Source organism: Elaeis guineensis, chromosome 4 (genome assembly GCF_000442705.2).
Source record: "Elaeis guineensis isolate ETL-2024a chromosome 4, EG11, whole genome shotgun sequence".
Lineage (NCBI taxonomy): Eukaryota > Viridiplantae > Streptophyta > Magnoliopsida > Arecales > Arecaceae > Elaeis > Elaeis guineensis.
The window spans coordinates 71,482,961-71,509,700 of NC_025996.2; the positions used below are offsets into that span (position 1 = coordinate 71,482,961).

Sequence of the window (26,740 nt, forward strand, 5' to 3'; positions counted from 1 at the left end):
AGGAACCGTTCACATAGAGAGCCCAAAAATCATTAGGGAGATCTGTTCTTTCCTCAGGAGAGTTTGGCTGGAGCCCTGGGTTGTCAGCTTCACCTCGTTCAAGTTCGGCTTCTTTTGGGATAGTGCATTCTACTATGAAGTCTGCTAATATCTGGGCTTTTATCGTCGGCTGAGGTCGATAGTTGATATCGAATTTCATGAGCTCGACTGTCCATTTCACTATCCTTCCGAAAGCATCCGCTCGATGCAGAATTGCCTTGATCGGCTGGTCGGTGAGCAGTATTATGGTGTGCCCTTGAAAGTAAGGTCGAAGCTTTCGGACTGCAATCAACAGGGCGTAAGTTAGTTTTTCTAACTTAGTGTACCTAGTTTTGGCATCTCTCAATACTCGACTTATGTAGTAGATCGACCGTTGAATTTTTGCTTCTTCCTTAACCAGAACTGCTGCGAGAGCCACAGGGGAGACCGCCAAGTACAGGAACAACTCCTTTCCAAATTCGGGCTTTGCCAATAGTGGAGGTGAGCCGAGGTAGTTCTTCAATTCTTCGAATGCTTGCTGACATTCAGTGGTCTAACAGAAGTTCTTCGGTTGCTTGAGAGTCTGAAAGAAAGGTAGGCACTGTTCGGCCGACCTTGAGACGAAACAATTTCGAGCTGCCACTCTCCCAGTAAGGTGCTGAACTTTCTTTATTGACTTCGGGGCGGTCATTTCCTGGATGGCATGAATCTTTTTCGGATTTGCTTCGATCCCGCACCTCGATACCATAAAGCCCAAGAATTTCTCTGAGGTTACTCCAAAAGTGCACTTGGTTGGGTTCAGCTTCATCTTGTATTTTTGGAGGGCACTGAAGGTCTCCTCAAGGTCGGCAATGTGGTTCATTGAGAATTTACTTTTTACAAGCATGTCGTCCATGTAGACCTCCATGTTGCGGCCGATCTACTCTTTAAAAATCTTGTTCACCAGTCGTTGATAGGTCGCCCCTGTATTTTTTAGGCCAAAAGGCATGACCCTGTAACAGAAAAGACCATGGTCAGTGATAAAAGCAGTCTTTTCTTCATCCTCTGGTACCATCATGATTTGATTGTAGTCGGAGAATGCATCCATGAAAGTGAGAAGCTCGTGGCCCGAGGTTGCATTCACTAATTGTCAATTTTGGGCAGAGGGTAACTGTCCTTAGGATAGGCTTTGTTCAGCTTTTTGAAGTCTATACACATCTTCCATTTGCCGTTCGCCTTCTTGACGAGAACCACATTGGAGACCCAGTTTGTGTTGGAAAATGTGTCCCAAAAAGCCAATTGTCAAGCTGTTGACGGTTGAGCAACCAAGTATTGTAATTGATTTATTAATAAATAAAATATATTTGACATTTTCATCATAAGCTTTCATCTTCTAATGAACTCCGTTGTTATGATGAAGTCCTTAAGACTATTTAGATTCAATAAAGAGAGGATTTATCGATTAGTCCTTAAAACTGTTCACGACCAAATGATAGGCTGTTAATAAGGACGACAGCTTCTATCGAGCATAGGTCGCTGTAGGCCATATGGGTTGGTTGTCCTCTTAACCAGAGAGTGCGAAGACACTGGTATGGCATACAGGTGAGATATAAGGGTACATCATCATTGAACGTGACCAACTCCAGAGCATTCTGCTGTCGAGAATGTCTCTGATGGGATATAGGTATAAGTGTTCCTTAGACCTGAGATCGTCTCAGTGACTTGCAAGTAACTCACTGTGCTTTGGTACTGGACTAACTGAATTTCTAATTCAGAGATGGAAGGCTTCTGGGCACAGTCAAGTACTTGTGAAGTCAGAGTGTGATCGAGATGGGATTGACCACTCCAAGAGTTGGAGAAGAATGAGTCACTGTATTTCAATTTAGCAAAACCTTGGCCAGGGTAATCCATCAGATTGATCTGATATTTTGAAATATAATGTGGACAATCTGATCAGAGTTGACAGTTGAACTCTGAGGTGTCCTATGATCATTTTGGTCAAGGGGATGAATTATATGAAAACTCTATCTGCATGGGTTCTAAGGATGTTGTTCTACACATTCGACCTATCCGGTCGTCGGGTACCATTGCTAGATGGTCACTTCGATTGGTACAAAATTTGTTCCTGTGCTACTAGCTTAGGTTCGGACCTATTGTTGCCCAGCTATGCAACCCAAGAGGGGGGGTGAATTGGGTTTCTAAAAATTTTAAGCCCAACAAATAACTTATAAAGAAGAAAACAATGGCTTTAAATCAATATTAATTACCTAAAGTAGTATTGCAAGGATATAATAAAGAAATAAGATAAAGCGATAAAGCACACCACAAACACAAGGATTTATAGTGGTTCGGTGCTAACCTTGCACCTACATCCACTCCCCAAGATCCCACTTGGGAATTTCAATCCACTATCCTTTGTATTCAACCCGAATACAAAACGTCGGAAACTCCGACACTAGCTATCCCAAGCTAGAATACAAGACGTGGAAACTCTGACCCTAGCTATCCCAAGCTAGAACACTTGTTTCCCGGGTACAAGCAAACCCAAAACACTCCGATTTCAGGTTCGGATCAACCTTTCCTTGTTTTGGAAATCCTCCAAAAATAAGAGCAAAAACTCACAAAGAGTAAGAATATTTAGAGCACAGATGAATACAATAACAGCTCCTTAAATAAGCAAATATAACAATAAAAGCTTTACTCAAATGAAGAACCCCTTTTTCAGATTTTCTCAAGATGAATGAACGGTTGAACGCTTGAGAAGAGGTTGATTGTTGATTGAAGATCTCTTGAAAGCTTTGAACGATCTCTAGATCAAGGTTGAAATGATAGGCGTGAAGAATTCTCTCCTTGAAAGATCTTCCTTTTCTCTTTCACAATCTCTCTGGTATATTGTGGATCCTCTCTCTTTTTCTCTATGGATATTTCGTTGATCTCAGGCTTTTTCTTGCAAATTTCGGATCCTCTCTTCTGTTCTTCTCTTTTTTTCTCCTTTTCTCTTCACATTTGATTTCATGTTTGATCCGCTATTTAATCTGCAATTTCTTTCATCAAATTAAGCATTTTGTGGCATTAGAAGCAAGAGAAAACAATTTAGGCAGATAAAGAGCCGTTAGAGGATTTTTAGGAAGCATAAATGGCAATTAAAATGGGCAAAAAAATAGCCGTTGCTGACATTTCCCGTTGCAGGGGTCGACTCATGAGTCGACTCATGCTTCAGGGGTCGACTCATGAGTCGACCTCTGTTGCAAAAACCAGAGAATGCTTTTCTGGAATTTCTTGGCTCAAATTAGCAGGGGTCGACTCATGAGTCGACTCATGCCTTGTGGGTCGACTCATGAGTCGACTCACAGGTCGTGCCAAGCCAGAAAACTAGCATGCCAAGGAGAATTTTTGCGTGCCAATCAGCTCACAGTGCCATGAGTTGACTCATGAGTCGACTCATGCACTTCAAACCTTCATAACTTCAAAAATATAAGTCCAAACACAATGAAATTTTCACCAATAGATTTCAAATCATTTGTTCTACCAAATGGTACTATCAAATCAGGATTTTAGTGAAATTACGATTTTGCCCTTGAAGAGCATAAGGACTTTTTCATTTTAAAATATTGTATCCCTTCAATCTGCTTTGTAATCATCAAAATCAATCTAGGAGAACACCTATGAGGTCACACACATTAGAGTTCATATTCTGATCGGATGGTTGATCAACGATTAAGAATCATTCTAGGGTTAAATGATCAATACGATTGACATTTAACCCAGTGCAAGTATTGCAGGAGGATCGATTAGCAATTTGATTGTTAATTGGCTTAATTTGATTAAGCCAATGGGTTGAGATTAACTCTAATTAAATATGATTTAATTAGATTTGGTTTGGGCTTGATTGGATCAAGTCCAATTGGTTTATTGGATAAGCCAAGTGCAAGAAAAAAACTAGTCCTAGTTCAACTAGGACTTGGGTCAATCTAATTTTTAATTTGATTAAAAAATTAAATTAGATTTAAATCTAATTTAATATAATTAAATTAGGTTTTTAATTAGGTTAATATCTATTTTAATTGGTTGATCTAATTTTGGTTTGATTTGGTTTGAGAAACCAAATTAAAACAAGTCATAAGATAGAATCCTAGTAAGACTAGGATTCCACCTTGCACCACATAAGCCTTCCCCATGCCCTCTCTCTCATTCAACGCCAATCTCCTCTTATTTTGTGCAACAAAAGCCCTCTCCCAGATCTCTCCCACGTTCACAAAAGGTCTCCTCTCTTCTTTCTTACATGGAAGGTGGTTTGGATCAAATCTAAAAGGAATAAGTTTGGATTTCGAATTCTGTGAGATAGAGTTTTAGAAATCCAAAACTCTTTCAATTTTGCATCGAATTTATCCAATTTTTTTTTGAAATTTTCATGGATTTTATGGTATATATTATGCACTCTTTTCTGGTGATCCATGCATGAAAATAAGGAGGAGGTGCTCAAGAGTTGGGCACCCCTTAACTTGCCATGTTTGGATAAGCCTTGACTAGGTATTTGACCTAGACAAGGACTCCATCATATCTCTCTGTATAAAATGAGTTTCTTCATGAAATTTTTGAAGAAGATAGATATTTGAGATACCTTTGAGCATTCAAAAATTAGAGAGAAAAACCTTCAGGTCGTAGAGATATAAAAGAAATAAGTTAGGATGTCTAGAGAGAAAAATGAGAAGAAGAAGAGGGTCTTCTTCTGGGGTTTTTTGTTTTCATATCTTTCCTCCCTCCATCTTGAGTTTTCTAAGAGCATCTCAGATCTAAACTCCTCCTTTTACTTTCCATCTTTGAAAGAGTCCAAATCAAGAAGAAGGAGGCACCTGATCAACCATCAAAGAAGGATCAGCGCAGTACTAGCATACTGTGCTGATTTCCAGAAGCAGGACTTCTGATCGAGATTCGTGGGCTCGTGTGGATGACTCCTAGAGGCCGGACATATGTACGGCTTGCAACATCATCCTCAAGCCCAGATCAGCGAGGTTAGAATGTCTAACTTGCAAGGTAATAGATCTGATCTATTGTTTAATACATACATTAGATGTAGTATAGAAACATGTTGATATGATCAACATGTAGTTCATGCTATATTTATATATTTTAATTTATGATTTAATGCTATATAATAATCATATAATAGGATATTAGATCTAGAGATTCTCTGATTTTAATAAATAAATTTTGATTTACTTAAGTCTTCCGCTGTATGATCTTGAAAAAGTTTCAAGATCTAACTCTGAAACCCTAGATCTGGTTCCTACAATTGGTATCAGAGCCAGGTTCTTTATTACATGATTATTTATACATGCTTAGATTATTTCTTAGATTAGATCTAATTTATAATCTAATTTTTAAATCTGAAATTAAAATTTTAGATCAATCACGAACTATAAGGTTGTCCTACTGTAAGGTTTACCCCTTACAGTGCAAAGGTTGTCCTAGTTTGTGTAGATCTATCTTTAATCCTAAATTTGTTAGATATGATCTAGATTAAATTTATGATTTATTAGATTTAAAATATATTTAAATCTAAAATAAAATCTCTTTGTTAATAATTTTTGTGCAAAGAAATTATTTAAAGTTAAAATTATTTCAATTACATGAACCTGTTTAGATTAGATCTAAAGTAATTTCATGTTTATTTCACTTACATCTTGATTATGAATCAAACATGCAATATGGTTGGTAGAATTATATTGTAAAATTATTTTACAAATATAAAAATTATTTTTTGAAAAAGCCGAACCCAACCCTCAGCCCAAAACTTAATTAAGAATTAAGAAGTTGTTTGATTAGGTTCTAGGATTGTGAATTGAAGAACCTAAGACACAAACCATAACACATTGGGTTAATGGGTTAGTGAGAATTAGGTCCATTAATTGGGTTAGACCTATGGTTAGATTAAAGATGGACTTAATTAGAGAATTGACTAAATCTAATCAATTATTATCTTAGATTAGGTCAAGGATTCTCTAGATCAATTACAATAGTTGTAGTTGGTCAAGTCCATGTCTTTAACGAGAATCAAATGGACTTGATTCTTGGCTAAGCGGTCTAGCACGAACTATTAGGTTGATCTAATCGAAACTAATTAAACCAGTTGGTGTCTAAGGTAAACCAGACCAGTGGTTTTTAATTGGGAGCCCGCTTACCTGGCCATTTTTGATGGTGTCTAAGGCAAGCTTTGGCAGACCGTCCCACTGATCGAACTTACCTGGCCTCTTGGTGAAATTATGTTTTGATCGGATCACTTGACTATTCGAGCTGACCCATGTTAGATAGGTAAATCAGTGTGACTGATTTAGGTGCTCCTAGACCAGCCCTTTTAATGGTCTTCCTTAAGCTGACTTGGTGAAGCCAGTGGGAGGATCACGATAAGCTGGTTCATCTGACCTCATCCTCTATATTATTTAAATTCTCTAAATTTATTAGGTCCTTAAAATGATAAAGTTATGGAGATAACTGAGTCATAGCCTCCCATTAAGGTGTTTGATAATGAGTCCATGAACTCAATAATCATTGCAGACCCAAAGGCCTGGTGCTTGTTGACTAATGGAATTATCACTCATCATATGACGACTTGGAAGTATCTCTCTAATGGTGGTTAGGTGAGTGATGTTCAAATTTTAAAATTTGTAAATAAAATCGCAAGTGCACAGTGTGCAGAGTAGCACGACCAACGAGTACGGGTCGATCCCACAGAGATTTGGTTTAAAAATAATTTTCAAATCTATGCTCAAGCGAGCTTTAACGAAAATCGAAAGTCGAAAGTTGTTTGCTAAAGACAATAAGACTAAGGATTTAGGGTTTTTGAATCCACTAGATCTAGATTAGGAAATTCTACCTAGAATTTTTTTTATTGATCCTAACGACTACTCCTCTTGTCTTTCCCAAGCATAGATTATGAAGGGACTAAGACCCAACGATAACCCATCAAGATTCTTTACAGGGGTGTAGTAACTAGGATCCCTTAGGGTTTTCTCCTCCTATGCACTGAATCAAGCATGAACTATGAAGGGACTCTGATCCAACTGTAGTTCATCAAAAATTCTTGGCAAAAGAGGAAGAAAAAGAAACCCTAAGAAAAAGAAAGAACCCTATGTAAAACCCCTACTTATGATCTAGCTTCATCGCAAACCCTAGAAGGGATGCTTAGCTAGACATGATCTAAATCTACTTGCAAAATTTAAATGCAGAAAAATAAACTACCCTAATTTCATAAATTAAACTATCCTAATTGCATAAATTTAAACTGCATAATTTAAACTAACCTAATTGCATAAAATTAAATTGCATAAATTAAACTATCCTAATTGCAAGAAAAATAAATTGCATAATGTAAAGAGATAAAATTGCATAAAAATAAGATTTTATATAAAAAAAAATTATTACAAAAATTTCAAAGCTCGAGGCTTGAGAAGAAAGCTAAAAACCCCACTATCTAGGGTTACAAGCTTGATCGGAAGGCAAGAATCTCTAAAACAAGGGCCTTTGGGGACTTTTTATAGGAATTTGGGGGTTATAAGGTTTTTAAAACTTTAGATATGGGACTAAGAGATTTTAGAGGGCTGTTAAGGGGGTTTAGGGGCTCAAATTTCGCTCAAAAAGCACTTAAATCCATCAAGAAACCCTAAAAATTGTTTCAGCCATCCGATCTTTATTTAAAGGACCCAATTCATCTAATAAATCAAGTCGGAAGCGATTCTGGGCCGTCGGATCATGATCTGGGTGAAGCGCTGCCGTTGGATCGCGCTGCAGAAGGATCCCGTGTTGTCCTAGTGTTTATTGATTCTTGTAATTATCTTGATTACGGTTGGATCTTGACCGGCTGCAATGGTGGCCATCCGATGGCGCAAAAATATGGAGCATTGGATCTTGATCAGAGAAGATCGGACCATCGAGTGATGTGAAGTTACCAGGTTGCCCTTCGGCCCTTCTTCTCTCTCCTCATGAGCCCTGGACCGCGCACGTGGATCGGGCTCGCGATGCGTTGCGGAGAGCCGAGACTCGCTGATTGGCTGGTTTATGGTGCGCCGATGGGTCCATGGTCCAGGTGCCTGTTGCTGTGGACCAGGCGGCTAACCAGATCACCAAATCAGTTGATTTTTGACCAATTTTGACCTGATTTGACTCGGGTTTGACCCAATTGAGTCTTCTTTCTTCATTCTTCAATTTCTGGGTCAATTTAACTCCATTTTGCATAAAATTTATGCCGTTGGAATCCTCTTTCCTTGTTCTTTCTATTGATGGCCTCTTCTTCTGCAAAATATAATAACAAGTATCAATTTCTTAATAAAGTTAGATAATTTAGATATTAATTGATACTTTTTATGTCAATTTGTGACATAAATCACACCCCCCAACTTAATCATTGCTAGTCCCTTAGCAATGTACCAAAATAAGATCATATTCCAAAAAGATCCTTTTTTTGCAAATTAATTTAAGATCGAAATTCAAAAAGTTTTCTAGTATTACTAAGTAATGAGCTTCGAATTAGAATCGGTAGTCAGTTTACTTAGGAGCTTTCTTAGAGTATACTTAAAGTTTTATAGCACTTGTGTGAGTGATAACTAACTTAGTATTTCAGTATTAACTTGTACAGGCCAATTGTATCATTTTTCATAACTTAGTTCGATTAATTTTCTATACACCCCAGATTAAACAAAGAACTAAGGTAGCTTTCACACTATTTTTTTTTTTTTTTTGCTGAGCATCCTGGCCTTCCCACCACCGTTTGACGCAAATCTCAACACTTGACTTAGGTGAAGAGACCCGGTTACTAGGCTTAGGGCAATCCACATTTACTCTGTGTTTTGCATTTTATTTCAGACAGGTAGCTCTTTCCTTAAATTCAAATTTCTTCAATTGGGGTGTAGAGAAAATTATCTAATTTAAATAATACTCAAATCTTTAATTGGCCTTACAATTAACACCTACTTTACCTTGTTAGTGTGCATGTGCAATTGGAAGTGCTAATAGTCTTTAAATGACCTAGGCCACCAAGAGTCTAACCAGCTAATCTTCTCCGTGACTCACTACATTTATTAGCAAATACTTTCTAACTTACTCTTATTTTTTTTCTAGATTAATTTATTTCAAATTTTTTTTTTAATATATTAAATGCAAGAAATAACTCATAGTGGAAAGAAAAGGAAATGATAACACCTGATTTTGTTCAAGCTCTCCCCCCAACTTGATCGACATTATCCCCAATGGAGTTTATCTAATTTATTTGTCCTAAGCAAACTGAAAACAAAGAAAGCATTAGAAATTAAATAAGCTGGGTTGCCTCCCAGAAGTGCTAAGTTTTATGTCTTCAGCCAGACCAAATCTCGAAGCAATTTAATCAGAATAAGTTGGTTCATAAAGAACCATGGCATCTTCAACAGTCTCGACAGGTAATTCCAAGAATGGTTTTAATCGTTGACCATTAACTTTAAAGATAACACCATTACTTGGGTTTTCTATCTCAACAGCTCCGTGTGAAAAGACTTCCTTTACTAAAAATGGTCATGTCCATCTAGACCTAAGCTTTCTTGGAAACAGATGTAATCTAGATTTATATAAGAGCACCTTTTGTCCGATATTGAAAGTTTTTCTCATAATTGATTGATCATGAAATGCTTTGGTTCGTTCCTTGTATATCCTTGCATTTTCATAGGCTTCATTTCTAGGTTCTTCTAATTCATTCAACTGAAGCTTCCTATGGTTTCCAGCGTCGTTCAAATTTGTATTTAGTTGTTTGATAGCCCACATGGCTTTGTGTTCTATCTCAATAGGCAAGTGACATGGTTTACCAAACACAATCCTATAAGGAGACATTCCTAGATTGGTCTTGAAAGCGGTTCGGTATGCTCAAAGTGCATCAATTAATTTCAAAGATCAATCCTTTCTATTGGCACTAACAATTTTTTTCAGGATCTGTTTGATTTGTCGGTTTGACACTTCAACTTGTCCACTGGTTTGAGGATGATATGGTGTGGCCAATTTGTGGGTGACATTATACTTTTTCATTAATGTTGCAAAAGTTCGGTTACAAAAATGGGTTCCCCGATCACTAATGATTGCCCTAGGAATACCGAAACGGGAGAGAATATTTTCTTTAAGAAACTTAATGACCATTTTGCTATCGGGTGTTCTACATGCAATTGCTTCTACCCATTTTGAAACATAATCAACTCCTACTAGAATATATTCATTTTCAAAGAAATTTGGAAATGGTCCCATGAAATCGATCCCCCAAACATCAAAAATTTCAATTACCAAGATTGGGTTGAGTGGCATCATGTGTAGCTTGGTGATTCGACCCATTTTCTGACATTAAGTACAACTTTTACAATATTCATGAGCATCCTTAAACAAATTGGGCCAATAAAAACCATATTGGAGAACCTTAGCAGCAGTTTTCTTAGACGCGAAGTGACCCCCACATGCTTGATCATGACAAAAAGATAAAATATTCATGACTTCGTTATCTGGGATACACCTTCTAATAATATGATCAGGACATTGTTTAAAAAGATAAGGATCATCCCAAATGAAATACTTTACTTGGGCAAAGAATTTATATTTATCCTGCTTAGTCCAATGAGAAGGTATCTTACCTATGGCTAAATAATTTACAATATCAGCAAACCAAGGTTCAGTAGACATAGACATGAGTTGCTCATCTGGGAAAGATTCATTGATGGGTGGTTCACTAGATGGTGTGACTGAAATTTGGGACAAATGATCTGCTACAACGTTCTCAGTGCCTTTCTTATCCCTAATTTCTAGGTCAAATTCTTGAAGGAGCAAAATCCATCTGATTAAGCGTGCCTTGGCATCCTTCTTTGCTAGGAGATGTCTAATGGCTGAGTGATCGGTGTAAATAATGGTGTGGGTCCCAACCAAATAAGATCTAAATTTCTCTAAAGCAAAGACAACGGCAAGGAACTCTTTCTCAGTTGTGGTGTAGTTAAGCTGTGCATCATTTAAGATTTTACTTGCATAATATATCACTCTAGGCAGCTTATTTATCCGTTGACCTAAGATTGCACCCACAACATGATCGGACGCATCACACATTAATTCAAATGGTTCAGATCAGACAGGAGGATGAATGATTGGAGCTGATACAAGTACTTTTTTTAGAAATTCAAAAGATTCCAAGCACTCATGAATAAATTCAAATTTGGTATCCTTTGCCAAAAGATTAGTCAGTGGACGTGCTACTTTGCTAAAGTTGGCAATAAACCTTCTATAGAATCCAGCATGACCTAAAAGTGAACGTATTTCTTTCACAGATTTAGGTGGTGGAAGACTTGCAATTAGATCTATTTTAGCCTTGTCTACTTCAATCCCCTTTTTAGAAATGACATGGCCAAGAACTATTCCCTGTTTGACCATAAACTGATATTTTTCCCAGTTGAGAACTAAGTGCTTCTCCTTACATCGTTCTAAAACTAATTGCAGGTGATTCAGACACTCGGAGAAGGTTAGGCCAAAAATAGAAAAGTCATCCATAAAAATTTTTAGAAATCATTCTATCATATCTGAAAACATGCTGATCATGCATCTCTGGAAGGTTGCCGGTGCATTACATAGTCCAAAGGGCATTCGTCTATAGGCAAAAGTACCAAATGGACAGGTGAATGTAGTCTTTTCTTGATCTTCAGCGGCTATGGGGATCTGGTTGTAACCGGAGTATCCATCAAGAAAACAGTAAAACTCTTATCCGGCTAGTCTTTCCAACATTTGATCAATAAATGGCAAAGGAAAGTGATCTTTCCTTGTCGCAGCATTCAACTTTCTATAGTCTATACAGACCCTCCATCCCGTTTGGGTCCTAGTTGGGATAAGTTCATTTGCATCATTTTGGACCACTGTTACCCCAGATTTCTTGGGTACTACTTGAACTGGGCTTACCCAAGAGCTATCAGAAATAGGATAAATTATTCCACTATCTAGGAGTTTCAGAATCTCCTTTTTAACTACATCCTTCATAGCTGGATTAAGCCTTCTTTGGGCTTCTCTTGTTGGTTTAGCCTCTTCCTCTAAGTATATTCTATGTTGAACTATAGAAGGACTTATTCCTTTGATATCTGCTATGGTCCAACCTATTGCTTCTTGATTTGCTTTTAGAACTGACACTAACTCCTCCTCTTGCTTGGGATCTAGGTTTGATGCAATAATTACAGGCAAAGTTTCTTTGGGTCCTAGATATGCATACTTGAGATGTTCTGGGAGGGGTTTCAGTTCTAAAATGGGTGCTTCCTCTATCGATGGTTTAGGTGATGATTTTACCATCTCAATGATTGGTTCAGTAGAAAGTGTCGATTCTTGATTAATCTGATTTTCTTTAAGTATTTCATTAACATCCTCAGACTCATGGATTAACCAGGGGTTAGACTCTAGGTCGACTTCATCATCACTAATGTCAATGGATTCATAAATACCATCTTGGACTACATTGACATCAGCATGAGAAGAGGATTCCTGTTCTAAGTTAAAAACATTAAGCTCAATGGTCATATTCCCAAAGGATAACTTCATTAGACCATTTCGACAATTGATTTCAGCATTGGCCGTAGCTAAGAATGGTCTTCCTAAAATGACAGGTATATGTTCTTTAGGATTCGCAACTGGCTCAGTCTCTAAAACAATAAAATCTATAGGGAAAATAAAATTTTCAACCTTTATTAGAACATCCTCGACCATTCCCTTAGGGATCCTGAGAGATCTATCGGCTAACTATAATGTGATCCCAGTAGGTTGAAGTTTTTCTAATCCTAGTTGCTCATACACCGAATATGGAAGGATATTCACACTAGCTCCTAGATCTAGCAAGGCCTTTTTTATATTGGTTTCTCCAATAACACAAGAAATTGTTGGAGCTCCAGGGTCCTTATATTTAATTGGCACATGGCTAGATAGGTATGAACTGACACTTGCAGCCAAAAATATTTTCTTTGGTACATTAGTGGTCCTTTTCCTAGTGCAAAGATCTTTTAAAAATTTGACATAAGTTGGAACCTGATGGATTATATCTAAAAGAGGAATATTAACTTGGACTTGTTTAAATATCTCTAAAATTTTGTCTAAATGTTCAGATTTATTGGATTTCAGTCTATTTGGAAAAGGAGCTCTAGGACTTTTAAGTACTGGACTAGGTGAATTTTCAGTTTCTGGTGCTTGAGGTTGAAAGGTAGTAGTTTTAGAAGGTGACTCGACAGATGAGTCCTCTATATCATCAAGTGCAACTACCTTATTGTCTATTTGTTTTCCCGATCTTAAGGTATGAATGGAATTTACACCATTAACTTCGTTTCCTTGTTGGGGTCGTGGACCATTTTGGTTCCTAGGATTTGGCTCAGGTTGGCTAGGTAACCTACCATGTTCTCGTTCACTAATGGTCGAAGCCAGCTGACTTACTTGCATTTCCAGACGGGCTATAGCTTGGGTGTTATTATTTATGAGTTTACCCATGGTTTGCATAAAGCTGGTATGTGTCTTCATCATGGCTTCTAGGCTTTTCTCTAAAGAGGTAATTTTCTTGTCATTATCATGGAAGCCTGGGGTTGTTCATCACTGGGTTGGACCTTAGATTTTGCTGATTGAAATTTGGATTGCCTACATTAGGATTCTGGGACCATGAAAAATTCGGGTGATTTCTCCAACCTGGGTTATATGTGGGTGCATAAGGATTGTTCAATGGTCCTTGATAGGTGGCATTCACCTGTGCACACTCATTCGAGTAGGAACATTCTTCTAAGACATGGTCTGGTGCATTGCACCCTTTACACATGGGTGCAGATATTTGATTTACATTGGCTGGTCTCTGTAATTCTAAGGCTTTCAATCTACGTGTTAAGGTTGCAATCTTGGCCTCTGATGCTAGGGTTGGTTGAATTTGATGCATTCCTCCTCTTGAAGGTGTAGCTTTATCAGGTTCCCTAGTTGTTTCCCACTATAAATTTTTCTCGACTAGGTCTTCTAAGAATTGCCAAGCTTCAGTAGTTTCTTTGTCTATAAATTGGCCTTGGCACATGGACTCTAGCATGGTTCTTGAGTTTGAATCTAACCCCTCATAGATGATCTGGCATAGTCTCCAAGTTTCTATTCCATGGTGTGGGCATTGGATCAAAAGATTCTTGAAACGATCAAAGTACTTCCAAAATGATTCACCAGCTAGTTGATAAAATTGATTTATTTCATTCCTAATCCTAGCTGTTTTATGATGGGGGAAATACTTTTTCAAAAATATTCTCACAAAGCCCTCCCAGATAGTGACAGAATGGTTTGGCAGACTATAAAGCTACTTCTTAGCATTATCCTTAAGGGCAAAGTTGATTAATCTAAGTTTGACCTCATCCTCTGTTAATTGCAGTTTTATGATTGCACATACCTCCTCAAATTCTCTAATAAATATATAAGCATCCTCTAATCCTGTGAATTTTGGAAGCATATTTATGATTTGAGGTTTGATTTCAAAATTGTTAGCTGTGGGTTGTGGCAACCTGATACAAGATGGTTGGATGGAGCCAACTGGATAACACAAATCCTTAAGGGTCATGGGTTGGATTGGTTCAGCCATTGGAACAACAGGAATTGACTCAATTCTAACTAGACGACCCGACACTCTTCTCCACACACGAGGTGTACGGTTCTCGATGTTTATATAATTTTTTTTTATAAAATTTTTATGTATAAGAAAAAGAAAGAAAAGAGAAAAAGTTCTAAAGAAAAGATCCTAAGGAGTCCTAAATCTAAAGAAAAGTAACCAAATTAATTTAAATTTTAATAAATTTTTTTTATTTTTCAAACAAGTGAAACAATAAATTAAACTCAATCTATCCTAGGGTTAACCTAAATCTAGACAGCTCCTAACTATTCCAAGATGACCCTTCAAGCCTTCCAAGTGGAGATTGATCAACTAGTTAGCCAGATAAGTATAAGAGGTGGGAGGTTCCCTCATCGTTGCCTTTCTAGACACCAAATGAGTTGGCCAGGCCAGCAACTGAACTGATTTAACAAACCACCCTCAGGGACTTGCCTAGACACCAACTAATCAAACAACTCAAACTTGGTAGAACTCTTAGGGTTCCTTGTCCTATTGAGCTCGAATTCCTTAAGGTTGACATCTAATTGATTTTAAGATTAAAGGTCTAGGTAATGCAATATGATGGAGATGGTTTTTGGGCTAAGGAAGGGTAATGAAATCCCCACCTTATCTTGTTAATGGGTTGATGCCCTTAGATTAATTATGAAAATGCAAATGCAAATAAACAAGATGACCAAGAATGTAAAAGATTTTAATTTAAATTTTTTTTTTTTTGTGATTAAGTAAATTCAAATGATTAGGTCTAAAAGGAAAAGTAATTAACTAAAAATAATAAAAAAAAAATTAGAAGCATACCTGAGTTTTTCAGCAATCACCAACTAAATCTAGAAACCTAAAGAAAAAAGAAAGAGAGTTATAAAGCATGAAGAACAAATATTTGAAAACAATTTAAAATGCCAAATCCCCGGCAATGGTGCCAAAAACTTGATGTTCAAATTTTAAAATTTGTAAATAAAATCGCAAGCGCATAGTGTGCAGAGTAGCATGACCAGCGAGTACGGGTCGATCCCACAGAGACTTGGTTTAAAAATGATTTTCAAATCTATGCTCAAGCGAGCTTTAATGAAAATCGAAAGTTGAAAGTTGTTTGCTAAAGACAATAAGACTAAGGATCTAGGGTTTTTGAATCTACTAGATCTAGATTAGGGAATTCTACCTAGAATTTTTCTTATTGATCCTAACGACTACTCCTCTTGTCTTTCCCAAGCATAGATTATGAAGGGACTAAGACCCAACGATAACCCATCAAGATTCTTTACAGGGGAGTAGTAATTAGGATCCCTTAGGATTTTCTCCTCCTATGCACTGAATCAAGCATGAACTATGAAGGGACTCTGACCCAACTATAGTTCATCAAAAATTCTTGGCAAAAGAGGAAGAAAAAGAAACCCTAAGAAAAAGAAAGAACCCTATGTAAAACCCCTACTCATGATCTAGCTTCATCGCAAACCCTAGAAGGGATGCTTAGCTAGACATGATCTAAATCTACTTGCAAAATTTAAATGCAAAAAAATAAACTATCCTAATTTCATAAATTAAATTATCCTAATTGCATAAATTTAAACTGCATAATTTAAACTAACCTAATTACATAAAATTAAATTACATAAATTAAACTATCCTAATTGTAAGAAAAATAAATTACATAATGTAAAGAGATAAAATTGCATAAAAATAAAATTTTATTTAAAAAAAAAATTATTACAAAAACTTCAAAGCTCGAGGCTTGAGAAGAAAGCTAAAAACCCCACTATCTAGGGTTACAAGCTTGATCGGAAGGCAAGAATCCCTAAAACAAGGGCCTTTGGGGGGTTTTTATAGGCATTTGGGGTTATAAGGTTTTCAAAACTTTAGATGTGAGACTAAGAGGTTTTAGAGGGCTGTTAGGGGGGTTTAGGGGCTCAAATCTCGCTCAAAAAGCACTTAAATCCATCAAGAAACCCTAGAAATTATTTCAGCCATCCGATTTTCATTTAAAGGACCCAATTCATCTAATAAATCAAGCCGGAAGCGATTCTGGGCCGTCGGATCACGATCTGGATGAAGCGCTGCCGTTGGATCGCACTGCAGAAGGATCCCGTGTTGTCTTAGTGTTTATTGATTCTTGCAATTGCCTTGATTACGGTTGGATCTTGACCGGCTGCGATGGTGGCCGTCCGATGGCGCAAAAATGTAGAGCGTTGGATCTTGATCAGAGAAGATCGGACCATCGAGTGATATGAAGTTATCAGGTTGCCCTTCGGACCTTCTTCTCTCTCCTCATGAGCCCTGGACCGCGATCGTGGATCGGGCTCGCGATGCGTTGCGGTGAGCCGAGACTCGCTGATTGGCTGGTTTATGGTGCGTCGATGGGTCCATGGTCCAGGCGCCTGTTGCTGTGGACCAGGCGGCTAACCAGATCACCAAATCAGTTGATTTTTGACCAATTTTGACCTGATTTGACTCGGATTTGACCCAATTGAGTCTTCTTTCTTCATTCTTCAATCTTGGATCAATTTAACTCCGTTTTGCGTAAAATTTGCGCCGTTGGAATCCTCTTTCCTTGTTCTTTCTATTGATGACCTCTTCTTCTACAAAATATAATAATAAGTATCAATTTTTTAATAAAGTTAGATAATTTAGATATTAATTGATACTTTTTATGTCAATTTGTGACATAAATCAGTGAGCCAACCAAAGTTGGGCTTAATCATTCGTTGGTTAAATACACCAAGTATGATCATGTTAATGGTTGGACCTAATCGGATCCTTACAGTGGAGGCCAAAGCCTACTGATTAGGTTTCTGGGGCAAAATTAAAATTACTAAAAATTATTTAGAGAAATAATTGGTTATGAACCTACCCTTAGATGTACATGGGTTGGCCAGCCAAAGTTGGGCTTGTGTGCGGTCTAAGTAGATTCTAGTACCCGTTAAGGAATTAGGGTAATTCTTCGAATTGGAGGTAGAGGCTACCAATTCGAATAAAATAGTGGGAGAAACCTTTTGATTAAAGTCCAAATTTTTAGGTTTAATGAATCAATTACTAATTAGGTTATGGTTCTCCTTTGTGCAAATATGGCCACTTCCCTATTGCTCCGATCATTGTTGGACAATGATAAGTTGGTGGGATCCAACTTTGGTAGCTGGTACCAAAAGTTGAAGATAGTCCTGAAGCATGAACGGATCCTATATGTGATAATGGATCCTGCACTTGAGGAGCCAGCTGTCAATGCACGTGGAACAGTCAGAGACACTTACCAGAAGTGGCTCAGTGATCGGACCACGGTGCGCTATATCATGCTGGCTACCATGAGCGACAAGTTCAGTCGCAGATTCGAGACGGCTAAGCCAAAGGACATGCTTCAAGTGTTGGAGGATGCCTTTGGCACACCCGATGATGTAGAGAGGCACAAGACTAGTTGTGCCATCTTCAACACCAAAATACGGGATGGTGCCTCTGTCACTGATCATGTATTGTACATGATCGAGCTGATGGAACGATTGAGCAAGCTCGGCTTTCCCTTGCATGAGCAGCTTGGGAAAGATGCAATACTGAACTTGCTGCCCAAGTCTTATCTCCCATTCCTCACTCATTATAGAATGACAAAGCCTGAAGAGAACTACCACGGGTTACTGGGGTTGCTTCAGAACTTTGAGAAGGATCACCAACTTCACAAGGAGTCGGTGAACTTAGTGGGAGGTTCGTCTTCTGGTTCTCGACCTTTTAAGAAAGGGAAGAAGAACAAGAAGAAGAAAGTGAAGAAGGTGCAAGTTCTGGCTGGGACATCAGTGCAGAGCCAGACCAAAAAGATCAAGCCTGATAAGAGTCTATTCTACTGGCAAGCACCCTAGATTAGATAGTGTGTCAGATATCTACTTATAGTATTGTAGGCTAGGTCATGTAAACAAGAACAGAATAAACAGGTTGACTCAAGAGAAAATCCTCGAAGTCAGTGATTGTGAATCACTTCCAACCTGTGAGTCCTGTCTTTTTGATAAAATGACCAAGTCACCTTTTACTGGAAAAGGTGAGAGAGCTACTGAGCTCTTGGGCCTAGTACATACTGATGTATGCGGGCCCATGAGCACCAGTGCTAGAGGTGGATATTTCTACTTCATAACTTTCACGGATGACCTATCCCGATATGGATATGTCTATCTGATAAAACATAAGTCGGATTCATTTGAAATGTTCAAACAATTTCGAAGTGAAGTAGAAAAATAAACTGGGAAGAGTATTAAAACTCTTCGATCTGATTGAGGAGGAGAATACCTTTCTAGTAAATTTCTCACATATCTAGGAGAAAATGGGATTCTCTCCCAATGGACTCCTCCAGGAACACCACAGCATAATGGTGTGTCTAAAAGGAGGAATCGGACTCTGTTAGACATGGTCCGATCCATGATGGGTTTTGCTAGCTTGCCGATATCCTTCTGGGGATATGTACTCGAATCGGCCTGTTATCTGTTAAATAGGGTTCCAAGTAAGTCTGTAATTAAGACTCCATATGAGATATGGATGGGACGTAAGCCAGCACTTTCACACCTTAGGGTCTGAAGGTGCCTGGCCTATGTCAAACGATTAGTCATAGACAAACTTGGACCTAGGTCTGACAAATGCTCATTCATAGGGTACCCCAAAGAGACAAAAGGATATTTTTTCTACCATGCTGATGAACAAAAGTTGTTCGTCAGCCTTAAGGCAATCTTTTTAGAAAAGGAGTTCCTTGGTGAAGGAACCGTTGCCTCTAAGATTGAACTTGATGAAGTTCAACAGGTAGAAGGACCGACACCAATAGCTGAACCTGAGTCTGATAAGATTAGATCATATTCGGAGCCCAATGTACCTGCACCATTAAGGCGATCTGGTAGAGTACCGCGTCAGCTGGACAGATACTATGGTTTTTTGGTCCGGGACGGTGATCCCATCGAACTTGATGAGAATAATGAGGATCCGATCACCTATATAGATGCAATGCAGAGACCTGATTCTGAGAAATGGCTTGAAACCATGAAATCCAAAATAGAGTCTATGAAGGTCAACGATGTATGAACATTGGTTGACCCACCTGAAGGGGTTAAACCCATTGGGTGTAAATGGGTCTTCAAAAGGAAGAGGGGCGCAGACGGAAAGGTGGAGACCTATAAAGCCCGTCTGGTCGCCAAGGGGTATCGTCAACGTTATGGTATTGACTATGACGAGACATTTTTCCCTGTGGCAATGCTCAAATCCATTCGGATAAAGCTTGCAATAGCTGCCCATCTGAATTATGAGATTTGGCAGATGGATGTAAAGACAGCTTTCCTGAATGGAGAGCTGACCAAAGAGGTGTATATGATACAACCTGAGGGGTTTACATCCACAAATGAGTCCAAGGTGTGCAAGCTTCAGAGATCCATTTATGGACTGAAGCAAACTTCTCAGAGTTGGAACATGCATTTTGATAAGGTGATCAAAACGTATGGCTTCATTAAGAATGAAGAAGAGCCCTGCATCTATAAATGGGCAAATGGTCCAGTTGTGGTATTCCTTGTCTTGTACGTGGATGACATTCTCTTAATCGGGAATGACATCCCCACACTACAGGGAATAAAAGTTTGGTTGTCATCACAGTTCTCCATGAAGGATTTGGGTGAAGCATCCTACATCCTAGGGATGAAGATCTATAGGGATAGATCTAAAAGGATGCTTGGGTTATCCCAGTCCATGTACATAGACACTGTGCTGAAGAGGTTCAGCATGGAGAATTCCAAGAAGGGCTATCTACCGATAGGCCAAGGAATTTCTCTCTCTAAAAAGGATTGTCCGACAACTCCTGAAGAGAGAGAGCGTATGAGTAGAGTCCCATATGCTTCAGCCATGGGATCTATCATGTACGCCATGACATGTACAAGACCAGATGTGGCATACTCACTAGGAGTAGTGAGTAGATACCAATCTGATCCTAGAGAAAATTACTGGAAAGTGGTTAAAGCCATCCTTAAGTATTTGAGAAATACTAAGGACCAATGGTTGGTTTATGGCGAGTCAGATCTGAAACTTGTGGGGTTCACAGACTCTAGCTTCCAATCTGACCATGATGATAACAGGAGCGTGTCGGGTTATATCTTTACTCTGAATGGTGGAGCCATCTGCTGGAAGAGTTCCAAGCAGCATACTGTGGCAGACTCTGTTTGTGAAGCAGAGTACATCGCAGCATCGGATGTCGCAAAGGAAGCTGTGTGGCTGAGGAAATTCATCAACGAGCTCGGAGTAGCACCCTCCCTCGATGGTTCGGTCCTGCTCTACTGCGACAGCACTGGTGCCATAGCTCAGGTGAAGGAACCTAAAGCACATCAGCAGACGAAGCACATCTTGCGCCGCTTCCACCTAGTCCGAGAGATCGTGGATCGAGATGACGTCGTCCTTCAGAAGATCGACGGAAAAGAGAACCTGACCGACCCCTTTACTAAAGCCCTGGCGATAAAGGAGTTCGACAACCACAAGTCGAAGATGGGTATTAGATACTGTGCCGAGTGGCTTTAGGACAAGTGGGAGTTGTTGGGAAATGTATCCCAAAAAGCCAATCGTCAAGCTGTTGACGGTTGAGCAACCAAGTATTGTAATTGATTTGTTAATAAATAAAATATATTTGGCATTTTCATCATAAGCTTTCATCTTCTAATGAACTCCATTGTTATGATGAAGTCCTTAGGACTATTTAGATTCGATAAAGAGAGGATTTATCGATTAGTCCTTAAAACTGTTCATGACCAAATGATAGGCTGTTAATAAGGACGACAGCTTCTATCGAGCATAGGTCACTGTAGGCCATATGGGTTGGTTGTCCTCTTAACCAAAGAGTGTGGAGACACTGGTATGGCATACAGGTGAGATGTAAGGGTACATCATCATTGAACGTGACCAACTCCAGAGCATTCTGCTGTCGAGAATATCTCTGATGGGATATAGGTATAAGTGTCTCTTAGACCTGAGATCATCTCAGTGACTTGCAAGCAACTCACTGTGCTTTGGTACTGGACTAATTGAATTTCTAATTCAGGGACAGAAGGCTTCTGGGCACAATCAAGTACTTGCGAAGTCAGAGTGTGATCGAGATGGGATTGACCACTCCAAGAGTTGGAGAAGAATGAGTCGCTGTATTTCAAATTAGCAAAACCTTGGCCAGGGTAATCCATCAGATGGATTTGATATTTTGAAATACAATGTGGACAACCTGATTAGAGTTGACAGTTGAACTCTGAAGTGTCCTATGATCATTTTGGTCAAGGGGATGAATTATATGAAAACTATATCCGCATGGGTTCTAAGGATGTTGTTCTACACATTCGACCTATCCGATCGTCGGGTATCATTGCTAGATGGTCACTTCGATTGGTACAAAATTTATTCTTGTACTACCGACTTAGGTTCAGACCTATGAGGTCACACACATTAGAGTTCATGATCCGATCGAATGGTTGATCAACGATTAAAAATTATTCTAGGGTTAAATGATCAATACGATTGACATTTAACCCAGTGCAAGTGTTGCAGGAGGATCGATTAGCAATTTGATTATTAATTGGCTTAATTTGATTAAGCCAATGGACTGAGATTAACTCTAATTAAATATGATTTAATTAGATTTGGTTTGGGCTTGATTGGATCAAGTCCAATTGGTTTATTGGATAAGCCAAGTGCAAGAAAAAAACTAGTCCTAGTTCAACTAGGACTTGGGTCAATCTAATTTCTAATTTGATTAGAAAATTAAATCAGATTTAAATCTAATTTAGTCTGATTAAATTAGGTTCTTAATTGGATTAAGACTATTTTAATTAGGTTGATCTAATTTTGGTTTGATTTGGTTTGAGAAACCAAATTAAAATAAGTCATAAGATAGAATCCTAGTAAGACTAGGATTCCACCTTGCACCACATAAGCCTTCCCCACGCCCTCTCTCTCATTCAACGCCAATCTCCTCTTATTTTGTGTGACAAAAGCCCTCTCCCAGGTCTCTCCACATTCACAAAAGGTCTCCTCTCTTCTTTCTTACATGGAAGGTGGTTTGGATCAAATCTAAAAGGAATAAGTTTGGATTTCGAATTCTATGAGATAGAGTTTTAGAAATCCAAAACTCTTTCAATTTTGCATCAAATTTATCCAAATTTTTTTTAGAATTTTCGTGGATTTTAGGGTATATATTGTGCACCCTTTTCTAATAATCCATGCATGAAAATAAGGAGGAGGTGCTCAAGAGTTGGGCGCCCCTTAACTTGCCATGTTTGGATAAGCCTTGACTAGGTATTTGACCTAGACAAGGACTCTATCATATCTCTCTGTATAAAATGAGTTTCTTTATAAAATTTTCAAAAAAAGATAGATATTTGAGAGACCTTTGAGCCATCCAAAAATAAGAGAGAAAGACCTTTGTGTCGTGGAGATATAAAAGACACAAGTTAGGGTGTCTAGAGAGAAAAATGAGAAGAAGAAGAGGGTCTTCTTCTGGGGTTTTTTGTTTTCATATCTTTTCTCCCTCCATCTTGAGTTTCCTGAGAGCATCTCAGATCTGAAACTCCTCCTTTTACTTTCCATCTTTGGAAGAGTCCAAATCAAGAAGGAGACACTGAAGGAACCAGATCTAGGGTTTCAGGGTTAGATCTTGAAACTTTTTCAAGATCATACAGCGGAAGACTAAAATAAATCAAAATTTATTTTCTAAGATCAGAAAATCTCTAGATCTAAGATCCTATTACATGATTATTATATAGTATTAAATTAAAAATTAAAATATATATAAATATAGTATGAACTACATGTTGATCATATCAACATGTTTCTATACTAGCTACATCTAATGTATGTATTAAATAATTGATCAGATCTATTACCTTGCAAGTTAGATGCTCTAACCTCACTGATCCGGGCTTAAGGATGATGTTGCAAGCCGCACACACGTCCGGCCTCTAGGAGTCGTCCACACGAGCCCACGAATCTCGATCAGAAGTCCTGCTTTAGGAAATCAGCACAGTATGCTAGTACTGCGCTGATCCTTCTTTGATGGTTGATCAGGTGCCTCCTTCTTCTTGATTTAGACTCTTCCAAAGATGGAAAGTAGAAGGAGGAGTTTCAGATCTGAGACACTCTCAGGAAACTCAATATGGAAGGAGGAAAGATATGAAAATAAAAATCCTAGAAGAAGACCCTCTTCTTCTTCACATTTTTCTCTCTAGATGCCCAAACTTGCATCTTTTATATCTCCACGACCCAAAGTTATTTCTCTCTGATTTTTGGATGGAAGAAAGACCTCTCAAAAAACTATCTCCTCTTAAAATTTCACGAAGAAACTCATCTTATATAGAGAGATATGATAGAGTCCTTGTCTAGGTCAAACACCTAGTCAAGGCTTATCCAAACATGGCAAGTTAAGGGACGCCCAACTCTTGAGCACCTCCTCCATATTTTCGTGCATGGATCACCAGAAAAAGGGTTTACAATGTAAACCCTAAAAGCCACGAAAATTCCAAAAAAAATTTGGATAAATTCGGTGCAAAATTGAAAGAGTTTTGGATTTCTAAAACTCTATCTCATAGAATTCGAAATCCAAACTTATTCCTTTTAGATTTGATCCAAATCACCTTCCATGTAAGAAAGAAGAGAGGAGACCTTTTGTGAACATGGAAGAGATCTGGGAGAGGGCTTTTGTTGCACAAAATAAGTGGAGATTGGCGTTGAATAAGAGAGAGGGCGTGGAGAAGGTTTATGTGGCGCAAGGTGGAATCCTAGTCCTACTAGGATTCTGTCTCATAACTTGTTTTAATTTGGTTTTCCAAACCAAATCAAATCAAAATTAGATCAACCCAATTAAAATAGGTCTTAACCCAATTAAGAACCTAATTTAATCAGATTTAAATTAGATTTAAATCTGATTTAATTTTCTAATCAAATTAGAAATTAGATTGACCCAAGTCCTAGTTGAACTAGGACTAGTCTTTCCTTGCACTTGGCTTATCCAATAAACCAATTGGACTTGATCCAATCAAGTCCAAACTAAATTTAATTAAATTATATTTAATTAGACTTAATCTCAGCCCATTGGCTTAATCAAATTAAGCCAATTAGCAATCAAATTGCTAATCGATCCTCCTGCAATACTTGCACTGGGTTAAATGTCAATCATATTGATTATTTAACCCTATAATGATTCTTAATCGTTGATCAACCATCCGATCGGATCATGAACTCTAATGTGTGTGACCTCATAGGTCCGAACCTAAGCCGGTAGCATAGAAACAAATTCCTATACCAATCGAAGTGACCATCTAGCAATGGTACCCGACGTCCGGATAGGTCGAATGTGTAGAACAACATCCTTAGAACCCATGCGGATATAGTTTTCATATAATTCATCCCCTTGACCAAAATGATCATAGGACACCCCAGAGCTCAACTGTCAACTCTGATCAGGTTGTCCACATTGTATTTCAAAATATCAAATCCATCTGATGGATTACCCTGGCCAAGGTTTTGCTAAATTGAAATACAACGACTCATTCTTCTCCAACTCTTGGAGTGGTCAATCCCATCTCGATCACACTCTGACTTCGCAAGTACTTGACTGTGCCCAGAAGCCTTCCATCCCTGAATTAGAAATTCAGTTAGTCCAGTACCAAAGCACAGTGAGTTGCTTGCAAGTCACTGAGGCGATCTCAAGTCTAAGGGACACTTATACCTATATCCCATCAGAGACATTCTCGACAGCATAATGCTCTGGAGTTGGTCACGTTCAATGATGATGTACCCTTACATCTCACCTGTATGCCATACCAGTGTCTCCACACTCCTTGGTTAAGAGGACAACCAACCCATATGGCCTACAGCGACCTATGCTCGATAGAAGCTGTCGTCCTTATTAACAGCCTATCATTTGGTCGTGAACAGTTTTAAGGACTAATCGATAAATCCTCTCTTTATCGAATCTAAATAGTCCTAAGGACTTCATCATAACAATGGAGTTCATTAGAAGATGAAAGCTTATGATGAAGATGCCAAATATATTTTATTTATTAACAAATCAATTACAATACTTGGTTGCTCAACCGTCAACAGCTTGACGATTGGCTTTTTGGGATACATTTCCCAACAACTCCCACTTGTCCTAAAGCCACTCGGCACAGTATCTAATACCCATCTTTGACTTATAGTTGTCGAACTCCTTTATTGCCAGGGCTTTAGTGAAGGGGTCGGCTAGGTTCTCCTTTCAGTCAATCTTTTGAAGGTCGACGTCACCTCGATCCATGATCTCTCGGACCAGGTGGAAGCGGTACAAGATGTGCTTCGTCCGCTGATGTGCTTTGGGTTCCTTCACCTGAGCTATGGTACCAGTGCTGTCGCAGTAGAGCAGGACCGGACCATCGAGGGAGGGTGCTACTCCGAGCTCGTTGATGAATTTTTTCAGCCACACAGCTTCCTTCACGGCATCTGATGCTGCGATATACTCTGCTTCACAAACAGAGTCTGCCACAGTATGCTGCTTGGAACTCTTCCAGCAGATGGCTCCACCATTCAGAGTAAAGATATAACCCGACACACTCCTGCTGTCATCATGGTCAGATTGGAAGCTAGAGTCTGTGAACCCCACAAGTTTCAGATCTGACTCGCCATAAATCAACCATTGGTCCTTAGTATTTCTCAAATACTTAAGGATGGCTTTAACCACTTTCCAGTGGTTTTCTCCAGGATCAGATTGGTATCTACTCACTACTCCTAGTGAGTATGCCACATCTGGTCTTGTACATGTCATGGCGTACATGATAGATCCCACGGTGAAGCATATGGGACTCTACTCATACGCTCTCTCTCTTCAGGAGTTGTCGGACAATCCTTCTTAGAGAGAGAAATTCCTTGGCCTATCGGTAGATAGCCCTTCTTGGAATTCTCCATGCTGAACCTCTTCAGCACAGTATCTATGTACATGGACTAGGATAACCCAAGCATCCTTTTAGATCTATCCCTATAGATCTTCATCCCTAGGATGTAGGATGCTTCACCCAAGTCCTTCATGGAGAACTGTGATGACAACCAAACTTTTATTCCCTGTAGTGCGGGGATGTCATTCCCGATTAAGAGAATGTCATCCATGTACAAGAT

General features: G+C 38.7%; 1 non-coding gene across 1 annotated transcript; it reads left to right on the forward strand.

Moving 5' to 3' along the window:
- The first annotated feature begins 14,126 nt into the window (after nucleotides 1-14,126).
- Nucleotides 14,127-14,233, forward strand: LOC140857619 (small nucleolar RNA R71). The gene has a single exon (XR_012141111.1). It is a non-coding gene; the product is annotated as a small nucleolar RNA R71 (small nucleolar RNA).
- The last annotated feature ends 12,507 nt before the right edge of the window (nucleotides 14,234-26,740 follow it).